An 11,075-nucleotide genomic window follows, 5' to 3' on the forward strand; every position below is an offset into this window, starting at 1 on the left:
ACATCAACGATAAGCAGGTAGAGGACAATGAAATAGTGTGGCAGAAATGTATTTTAATTGTTGCAATGCAGGGCTGCAGGTACACTGAGCTATTGTACAATTTCTGTCCACAGGCGAGACCTCACGCAGGACTGTGCAGGACAAGGGAGAGAGGGCACCCCGGAAGGACACAACAGAGAAGGCCAGTACAAGTGCAGGGCACACAACACCACCACAGACAGCCTCGCCACCACAGCCAGCCTCGCCACCACAGCCAGCCACACTACCACAGCCAGCCTCACCACCACAGCCAGCCTCACCACCACAGCCAGCCTCACCACCACAGCCAGCCTCACCACCACAGTCAGCCTCACTAACATCAACACCACCTGCAGTGGTGAGACCTAGAAGGCGTGCTGTTTTCAGACTGCTGGATTTTGAGTCCTCCTCTGAAGACTTGATGGGGGAGGAACTTCTACTACTGTGCCACTGAATGTTAGCAATGCTGGTTTGGTGGCCACGACTGAGGGAGCGCACACAGGTGCCAGACATCGCCACAGGGCCCGTGTGAGCAGTCCATCTCCACAGGATGAGAGACATTGTGTCTTTGGAGGGCTGGAGGCCACAATGGTAAATATGCAGCACCTACAAGGAAAGGCTATTCAGTCAGTCTAGAGACAAATGAGGCGCCTCAATGACAACATGACTAACATTGACAAGGGCATTAACTCAATGGCTGAGGGCATGAAAGAGATTGCTGCGGGCATGTGGGACATGTCCCAGTCTGTGATGCTGCTGGGCAGCAAAATGGATGAGGACAGAGTAACAAGGAGCAGGGAGAGGCAGAAAATGGGGCACCATATGAGGGCAGTGAACCGCCTGGGAACTGCCACTTCTCTACTATGCAGGCGCTTTGTGGCCATGCAGGAGGGGCTGGCGCACTGCAGCACTGGTGTGTTTAGGGGGCTGATAAAGGTGACCACTGCTCTTGAAATGCTGCTTACGAGTCACTCTGCCACTACTGGTGCTGTCGAAGTTGCGGACAGCGAAGACACAACCAGTCGGAGCAGAATTACCCCCGTAACAGACACCCGGAGGAGCAGCAGATGGCATGGGGCCGCCACTGGTTCCACAGCCATTGAGGAAAGTCAGTCAATGCCATCCAGCACTGTTGTGCATGGCCGCAGATGGTGATGCAGCCCACACTTCAGGACAGAATTAGGTGAAGTAACCCATTCCTTCCTACTATGGATATCACAAATTGGAGGTTTTTGTTGTGGCGTAGTGCCCAGAAATTAAACTACTTCATTACATTCAACAACTGGCTGTGTCTCCTTACTTACTTATAAATAGTTGCATGTGATCTCTGGCCGTATCTGTCTCCCATCTGTTTCTGGTGGCACTCCTGCTGTGTTGGGCTCTGGCTGTGCAAATTCATCATCATGGTCCTCATAAACAGTTAATTCCACTTCTGTACCTTTCTTTGTGGCAAGTTTGTGCAGCATTGCACAAGTTGCAATGATTTTGCAGCAGATGAAGTGTGTGTACTGACGTGCGCCTCTTCTTTTGTGGAGGCAGCGGAACCTGCTTTTCAATAGTCCAAACGGGCGCTCCACATCGTTCCGTGTTGATTTGTGTGCCACATTGTATCGTCTCTCACTCAGGGTTGATGGGTTTCGGTAGGGAGTGAGGATAAATGACCGCAATGCATATGCACTGTCGCCTAGGTGGAAATGAGAGTGCCAGTAGTCACATACACCAATACACATTCATCTGCCGTAAGTATAAGGGAGTGTCACAGTGATTTACCTAGCAGGTATCCTTCTCCAAATTCTCCAGCAGCCAGGCATGTTTAGATCCCACTGTTCTGGAAGATGTATGAATCGTGGGTGCTCCCTGGAAATTTGGCCACAATGTCAGTGATTATGTTGGCAGCATCGCAGATTACCTGCACATTAACCACATCCGTGCGGCGCAGATTTCCCCCCGGTGCTGGGCCCTAATAAAAACGGGCGTGGTCATGACGGAACAGTTCCGTCATGAGCACAGCTCGACCGATGCTCATGACGGAACCGTTCCGTCATGAGCATCGAAGGGGTTAATGGAGTGGGTGGATTTTCTGTTCCTGTAGATATTCTCAGTGGCTGCTGGTAGGCAGATTGGAATGTATGTGCCATCAATACAGCCTATGACATGCGGGAACTGTGCTATCTGGTAAAAGTCTGTCTTGGTTTTCAGCAGTTCTGCATGTGTGTGTGGGAAGCTGATGTAGTGATGCATTCTCAGCATCATGGCATCCAGGTACTTTCTGAAGAAACGGGACAGGCAACTCTGAGACACCCCGGCTACCGCAGCTATCACCCCCTGGTAACTGCCAGATGCGAGTAGATGTAAGCTACAGAGCACCTGCATATGTGGTGGTATAGCGTGCGCCCTTGGTGTTGGGTGCTCCAGGAGTGGGTGCAGGTCCCTTATCAAGTCCAGGATGGTGTGGGGTTGTAGCCTGTACCTTTCATGGATCTCAGCCTCAGTCTGTTGGAAGAGTGTGATGCGCTGTCTGTAAATGCGCTCCTCCCATCTCCAGATCCTCACTCCTGCGGGCCAGTAGACGTAGCCACCTTGCAATCACATAGAAAGCCACCATAGTGATCACACTGTTGCATTCTGGGATTGCTTATATACAATGTGGCTGATAACCACCTGCTTCCAGACAGTGTTTATTACCGACTCTTAAATACCGAATTTTATGAAATTCGGTATTACAGAATTTTTCTAAATCTCTTTTCTCGTTTTTACTGGTTCTTATTTACCAAATCGGTAAATAAGAATTCGGTAAATACCGATTAGGTAATTTAGATATTGGTAATGCTGAATCGGTATTTACTGATTCATAATTACTGAATCCTTATTTTTGGCCTCCTACATCTCAAATGCCTAAATACCGGTCGGTAACGGCTAATTTACCGAATTTTGGCCATTCCCGACCGGTATTTAGCTACCTACATATGGCCCTAAGTGCCTATTCGTTGCACTGTTTTATTAGTCAGTATTTCTTCTTTTGATTGAACCTTAGTGTCAGTTCATTGTTTTATTTTTCAGTTGTTCCATGTTTCTTGTTCCATTTTTGGGATTAGTTCCCTTTTCCAGCTATTTTCATTTTCTGTTCTTATTTTTCTCTTTCATACAGGAGTTTTTTAAATTAGCTGTATCAATCCAGATGTACAAATAGCTCCTCGCCATACAAAACCATGAAAGAGGTAGTGATAGGATCAGGAAACTACGGCAACCAGAATCCAGATACATAAATAGATTTAGAACTAAGACCCCTCATGGGATTAACAACGACGAGGAGCTATTTGTACATCTGGATTGTATATATATATATATATATATGTGTGTGTGTTTGTACATATATATATATACATATATATATATATATACATATATATATATATATATATATATATATATATATATATATATATATATATATATATACATATATATATATATATATATATATATATCCACGAACAGTCCACTCCAGTAGGGCTAGACAGAAGACCAGCACACCATACCTTCAGCTTCACAAAAGTTTATTAAATTAGAGCCCCTACCCCCACAACAGACGCGTTTCGCCCGGAGGCTTCGTCAGTGTTCACCAGTGTCAAAATATCAAACACCATTTAAAGCTCCCTCGTCATAAACATCAATGACGGTATGTTGTTTTCAAATGCAGTATCTAGCAGCCATCTTGTAATGTGCAAATAACGCAAAAATAAACATTTCATGGCGTAAACATCACATAAAGTGCTCAGTGCAAGTTTAAAAAACATTAGGTGATCAATGAATATATTTCTATAAAGTGCATGCATGTTTTATTTATTGGCAAACCTTAAAAATTCTGCCTAATGTACTCTAGTGCTCAATCTCACTAAAGCTGTGTTGTTATTACATATTGGCAGAGTTTTATCCCCAGAATTGAGCCCTGAATGGGCTAATGTGCCCCTTCACAATCTGTTCAGTTCATATTGCCAGTGAATTTCATAGGTTTTGTAAATGCAACTTCCTAACTATAACGTGTTTAAAACCTATGTTTTTTTCAGTGAATTTCATAGGTTTTTTGAATGCTACTTCCTAACTATAACGGGTTTAAAACCTATGGTTTTTTCAGTGAATTTCAAAAGTTTTGTAAATGCTAATTTCTAACTATACCGTGTGTTGTACAATTGTGGTCGAATGTGTGCATGGTTTCATCTCTCTTGATATACGATGAACGTCGGCTGTTTGATGTACAACAATCCTTTAACCCCTCCCACGCTTATGACGGAACCGCTCCGTCATAGCCCTCGGGTGGGCTGCGCTGGTGACGCAGTGGTTCCGTAATGGCCCGCCCGGCACGCCTGTGCGGCGCTGATTTCGCGCCTGCGCTGACGTTCTGAAGAACGGGCGGGACCAGGACGGAACCAGATGCGTCACGTTGTAAATAGCCCACACCATGGCGCATCTTTTGCACAAAAGTGACGCAACGCCGGCGCAAAACAGGTGTAAGGGACTTGTAAATCTGCCCCAAGGTGTCTAAAGGTAGGGTAGTGAGTTAAGGGAAATTAAAAATTATGGGAAGAGCAGTATGGAAAAGAAAGTAAAGGAGGAGGAGTGACAGAAGGGGAGTGAGGATGGACATAAGGAAGGAGAGTAAAGGACAAAGAGATTCGCGCCTGCGCTGATGATCTGAAGAACGGGCGGGGCCATGACGGAACCAGATGCGTCACATTGTAAATAGCCCACACCATGGCGCATCTTTTGCACTGCCGCTGCGTCACAAAAGTGATGCAACGGCAGCGCAAAACAGGTGTAAGGGGCTTGTAAATCTGCCCCAAGGTGTCGAAAGGTAGGGTAGTGAGTTAAGGGAAATTAAAAATATGGGAAGAGCAGTATGGAAAAGAAAGTAAAGGAGGAGGTGTGACAGAAGGGGAGTGAGGATGGACATATGTAAGGAGAGTAAGGAACAAAGAGAGATACATAGAGTAGGGTAAGGGGAATGAAGGTAAAAGAAATGGAAAGATGGTGAGGGAAGGGAATTTGAGGATGATAAAAGGGAGGTAAGTGACCCCTAAGGCAAAAACATTTTTTTTTTGGACAATCATGGGGTGCGCGCACGGTGCACGCACCCCGCGATTTTTAAAAAAAAAAGATTTTTTTTTTTGCCTTGGGGGTCCCTGTGGGACCCCCTGAGCAGGCCTAGGGGGTCAGGGTGCTTCTACCCTGCCCCCTTTTTGAGTTCTACACCTTGGTTTTTCTGCTTTCCTGTGCCTCAGTCTACCGAGGCACAAGATGGCTGCCAACAATTTCTGTTTTAGAGTGTTGACAGACAGTGGCAGCCAATCAGCATGAAGCTCATGCACGGCAAGGTGCTCGCACGGTGCGCGCACTTGTGCGCGCTTATAGATATATAATTGATTTTAATTTTAATTTTCTCAGCAACTACTGGAGGGATTTACACCATTTAAACAAAAGCGTGATCTGCATACCAGACCCTACCAATTTACCAAATTTGGTGTAATTCCGTTCAGCGGTTCGGGCTGTAGCCGTGTCTAAACGTCCTATGGAAATTAACATGGGGAAAACACGTTTTGGGACCCCCCTTTTTTCTCGGGCCCCGCTTGACGAATCTTCCCGAGATTTTCAGGGAAGGAGCGGAGCGTAGCGAGCCATCTTCTTTGAGAAATTCGCGGAGATTCATCAACCGGCGCCAAAGTTATTCCCAATAGAATGTTGCGGATTTCCTATGGAAACTAGGTCCCAACAGAACCTTTCGATTGTCCAAAACATGGATTGCAGTACTCTGAAAAAGACACTGTTCCACAGACGAATCACAAAATTCTGCAAGTTACTTGGATGCCTCCCATGTAACAATTAGTTCATGCAGTGAAACAATTCTACTAATCTCAGGGCCTCTTCAATGCGATTCTACCTTACTGCACAAATGTAGCCCCCTTGACCATGGGTTAGTTTGATTAGCATTTTTAAACATGAAAGATGGTATGAAATAAATCACAAATACAAATGCACAGATTATAAAAGGCTATTTATATAAATGTTGAGGGAGGGGGGCACAGTCAACAATGATAATAAATAACATATTACTCTATACAGATCTGATACCTACCCAGAGTTCTCTCCTTCTTTTTTGCATATATATATATATATATATATATATATATATATATATATATATATATATATATATATATATATATATATATATATATATATATATATATATATATATATATATATATATATATATATATATATATATATATATATAGTTTATACATGTGCATTGAAATGTTACACACAGGCAAGCAGAACACTTGGCAGTTAACCACTTAAAGTGTCATACATGTGGCACTGATATATCACACCTGAGTAGGGATCTGCAAAAATCCCATAATAATACATTTGCAATTACAGAAATGCAGATCCATCATTTAACGTTTTTCTTTAGCTTGAGTTGTGTCACAGCATCACTTTTTCACACAAGGACGCATTCCAGGTTAAAAAATTATACGAAGACCACAATTTCTGCGAAGGACAGCAGTTTGTGTTCTGGTTGCAAATACTGTTTCCATACTCCTGCACTATAATTTTGCCATGAACTGCGGCATATTTACATAACGTGGCATAATAGCCTAATTTAGGCAATTTCGCATGAGAAATCCTAATGTGAAATTCTTGTTTTTTTTATTTCAGGCTTGTTTGTCGGATGTGATCTTTCAGGCAAGTATCTTCATAAAAGGAAAAGTGAAACGTTGGCTGAGAATGTCTCATCCTTTTTTCTGCTGTTCAATTTATAGTCATCTATGTGTATGCGCGCTGAATAAGAGTGTTTGTCTGATAATACCGGGGCTAGGGGGTCATGAATCTCCATAATATATGCATGTCTGTGTAATATGAATCATCTGAAACATGCATCTTCATTTTCAAGGACAAAATTATGGAACAATGTATAAGATGTTATTAGTCAGCGACAGAAATCCCAGATGAAGCAATTTTTTGCGATTGTAAACATGCATGGCACATGTTCATTTATGTGTTAAAGAACAAAACCTAATATAATTCCTTAGATATACCACATACGGCTCTAACATTTACACTGAAACCTCTCGAACTCATCTAGTAATGGTATATTTGATATATTGAAATACAGAGATATACATTCTGCAAGTCTACATTCTACAGCAGTTTACATATGTTTCACCTCATTAGATCCAATGAATAACCTGTGGTATTCCACTTTAATATTAACTGCTAAATATTATTGTACTAGAATGTCGTATCAAAAATTGTGAGCAGGTTGAAAGGGCACATTGAACTCTAGGACCCCATCCGAAACTGGGAGAAACCCCTGGGCAAATTATTGCTAGACTCCCGGGGGCAGATTTACAAGAAAGTGATGCATCTGTGAAGATGCGTCACTTTCCCTGGGCCACTTTGAGAAACCCGTGCGCCACTATGGATGCGCCGTGTTTACAATACTACGCACCATGGCACAAGGATTGACAAATGAGTCCGAAATTCTGAAGCATCTGTTGATGCAAAAGTCACGCATTGCTAGAGTTGTGTCGCAAGCACGATGCAGGGGGAGGCCTATCCTCATTGTGCTGCGTCACTCCTTATGCCTGCTTGAAATGAAATTAAATGAAATGAAAATTGATTTGTAGAGCGCATGGCTGCCCTAGAGCGTCCCAGCGCTAAAAGAAACACAAAGCTACCAACAGCGTGCACCAAAAAGTCAAACGTCAAGAGGGAATAAGTGGGTTTTAAGGGCTTTCCGAAATTTCCCCAGACTAGGTTCCTTCCGAATCGCAACTGGGAGGGCATTCCACAGCTGACCGGCATTAACGGAAAACCGGCGGCCACCAGACCGTGCCCTCTTCGATCTCGGGATTGTCACCAGATTGCCATGGTCGGACCGAAGGGAGCACAACGACTTGTAGGGGCGGATCAAGTCCCTCAGGATAGGGGGGCCGACGCCCTGAAGTGATCTGAACACAATGCAGAGGGACTTGAACTTCACTCTTGCTCGGATCGGCAGCCAGTGAAGGGCCTTAAGGGCAGGTTTGGCAGAAGATCTTTTTGCCGATCCGGTGAGCAGCCTGGCAGCCGCGTTCTGGACTCTTTGGAGCGTATTGAGGGTTGACTCTGGGGCCGCCAGGAATAGGGCGTTGCTATAATCTAGACTAGATAGAATAAGCCCCTGCAACAGAAGTCTCCTGGAGTTGGGTGGGAGTAGCGGAAGAATTTTCCGCACTGATCGGAGCAGGCCATAACAGGTCCCCGCAACCCTTTTGGCCTGTGTTCCCATTGACAGCTCCGGCTCGAACCAGACCCCCAGGCTTTTTATTGCATCCTTGGGGGAGGGGGGGGCACCCAGACAGGGGGGCCACATGGTTTTTGGGAGAGAGGTAACCGAGTTGCCCAGGAGCATCAGCTCCGTTTTGGTGCCATTGAGTTTTAGTCGGGAGCCTGACATCCAGGACATAATGCCTGATAAACAGGAGGCAAACTTTTCACCATGACTTTCTGAGAGAGACAGCGAGACGACCAGTTGTGTGTCGTCTGCGTAGGTCACTATTTTCACCCCGAAGGGTGAAACCACCTCCTCCGGTGGGGCCATGTAAACGTTAAAAAGCGTCGGGCTCAAAGATGAGCCCTGCGGGACTCCACACTGAAGAGGGATAGGCTCAGATCTACTGTTGCCTTCGCAGACCTGATAGACCCCCCCGCTCAGATATGAGGTGAGCCACTTAAGAGCCACGTCCCTCACTCCCATCTCGGCCAGACGTTGAATCAGGATATGATGGTCCACAGTATCGAATGCAGCGCTTAGATCCAGGAGGACCACGGCCGCGGATCCTCCTGAATCTAAGATGCATCTGGCCTCCTCCACCATGGCGATTAGGGCCATGTCAGTTCCCTGCCCGGAACGAAAGCCCGTTTGAGGCCGTCGCAGCAGGTCATTAGACTCAAGGTAAAGTGATAGCTGCCGGTTGACGCATTTCTCAGCGATCTTGCTGAGGCCCGGCAGTAAAGAGATGGGACGAAATGCTTCAAGCAGGCGTAAGAATTCGATGCAGTAGCTTCCTAGAATTGATGAAGTGAAGTCTTGTAGATTTCACTGAGTCACTTCTACGAGGCTTTTTTGAGTTGGAACTCCCACCCTGCATACATTATACCGGACAGAGGTATAATGTAGGGCTTTACAATGTGACGCATCTCTCTAGATGCGTCACATTGTAAATGGAACGCATTTTTATGCTGCTGCTGCTTCACAAAAAGTGAAACAACTGCAGTGCAAAAACTACGCAACAGGCATGTAAATCTGCCCCTCTAATTTTAGAGATTGAGACACCGCATTGCTCTTGACTCGAGACAAGGGGCAGTTATACAATTAAGGCTCTACTGTTTCACTGTATCCAGACTATACTCGAAGGGTCCAGGAGGCCTGGTGCACATTTAAAGATGTCACACCTTCCCTTCAGAAACGCGGTCTGAAACATGGGATGCTTATCCTGCGCGGTACAGTGTGGAGCCGAATGGCAGCCATTACGTCTTCACTACTCCCGAGGAGGTTGTGTATTTTTCCAGACACATGCATCTGGCCGATTTCCTTCAATGTCGACCACTTTAGCACCTGCAGCTTTATCACCTGATTCACCTGGTGTATCAGTGTCTTAGGATGTTTCCTACAGATTTGATTATTCAGTTATGAGTTTCTCCATATATTTTTTTAACTGTAGTTTAAGGATGTCCTCACTTTTACTTTTCAATATTTATTAATGGTTTCTCATATTCTGCATGATGTTTACATTTTCTTAGACCATTACTAGTAACTGACCTTTGATTCCCAGGCCGTTGTCACTCACCCATGGTGTACACCACTGTGTTTGTACTTTTGTATTTCCTTGGGGTTGATTGGGTTCTTTGTGTCCCTTCAGTGTATTTGCATCCACTCCATACTCCCATAGTCCACACACAGAAAAATGCACTATTTAGAAGTATGACATTACAAAGGGAAAACATGAACAAGCAATTCGAGAGCTATAAGCGTTGTCAAAGTGGATGTCTTTTAGCTGAGGATTTTTCACTAGTTCCCGTTTTGAAAATGTTTGTTATAAAGATGGTTTTAAAAAATATTTACACTGGGTGGAGTTTATCACACCTGACAAATTCTGACTCAGTGGAGCTGTATTTTTTCTGGTGCAATACTACATATCACACCAATTACAGACCACATATAATGAGGGCCTGAGTTGTAGAGCAAAGATCATGTGATGTCACTTCCTGCAGTGTCTCTTAGCGAAAGGTTATGTAAGGTCACTGTCTGAAAGACAAATAAATGGTCACTTCATATGATGTTGCTGCGCTTAAAGATCTGTTATTGTGGCTTTTATCCTCCAAGCTGCTCTGAAATGTTGATATTTATGTTACATGCAAGGATTTGTAGGAGGTACGTTGAATATCAATTGCTAATTTGTGAACCCCATAAAGCATTTTTCAGGAATACACAGTTTCAGTTTCAGTTTGTTTATTTATTTCGAAGGTTAAAAACCATCATGAAAATACATCACAATAAAAAACATGATCACAAACTTTTTCAACAACATATCATTATTTAAAAGGAAAGAAAAAGGGGCATCACATTTTAAAAAAAGAAGAGTTTTTGTGAGAAATAGGACCAAAGTGCAGATGAAAATAGAAAAGCCCAGAGTCACATAATAGATACCACCCTTGTCTACCAATCTCAACAGCCCCTAGTATTTCTCAATTTAAAAGCAATTTTAAGAAACGTTATAATAGCACATAGGGTTCGCATTTTAGTGGCTCTTTGCAGAAACAGTAAGGCAGATTTGGCATGGATGATTTTTGAGTCTTTTAAAACCCCTACTAAAAATCTTTGACGAGGTGTTTTAAAAAAAGGACACAATAATACAAAATGAAGGGTGTCCTGCGGAGACCTATTGTCGCAGCCGCAGGCACCCTTCTGCTCAATTGTTGGAGTAAACCCTGATGGATGAGCTAAATTATGG

The 11,075-nt window shown here is 44.0% G+C and overlaps 1 long non-coding RNA gene across 1 annotated transcript in view; it reads left to right on the top strand.

Moving 5' to 3' along the window:
- The window catches only part of LOC147701760 (uncharacterized), a 135,760-nt gene extending 128,084 nt beyond the window's left edge, over positions 1–7,676 (top strand). The window contains exon 3 of the long non-coding RNA XR_015297476.1: positions 6,736–7,676. This is a non-coding gene — a long non-coding RNA (uncharacterized LOC147701760). The remainder of the gene's footprint in view (positions 1–6,735) is intronic.
- The last annotated feature ends 3,399 nt before the right edge of the window (positions 7,677–11,075 follow it).

Source organism: Lissotriton vulgaris, chromosome 7 (genome assembly GCF_964263255.1).
Source record: "Lissotriton vulgaris chromosome 7, aLisVul1.2, whole genome shotgun sequence".
In the NCBI taxonomy this organism is placed as follows: domain Eukaryota; kingdom Metazoa; phylum Chordata; class Amphibia; order Caudata; family Salamandridae; genus Lissotriton; species Lissotriton vulgaris.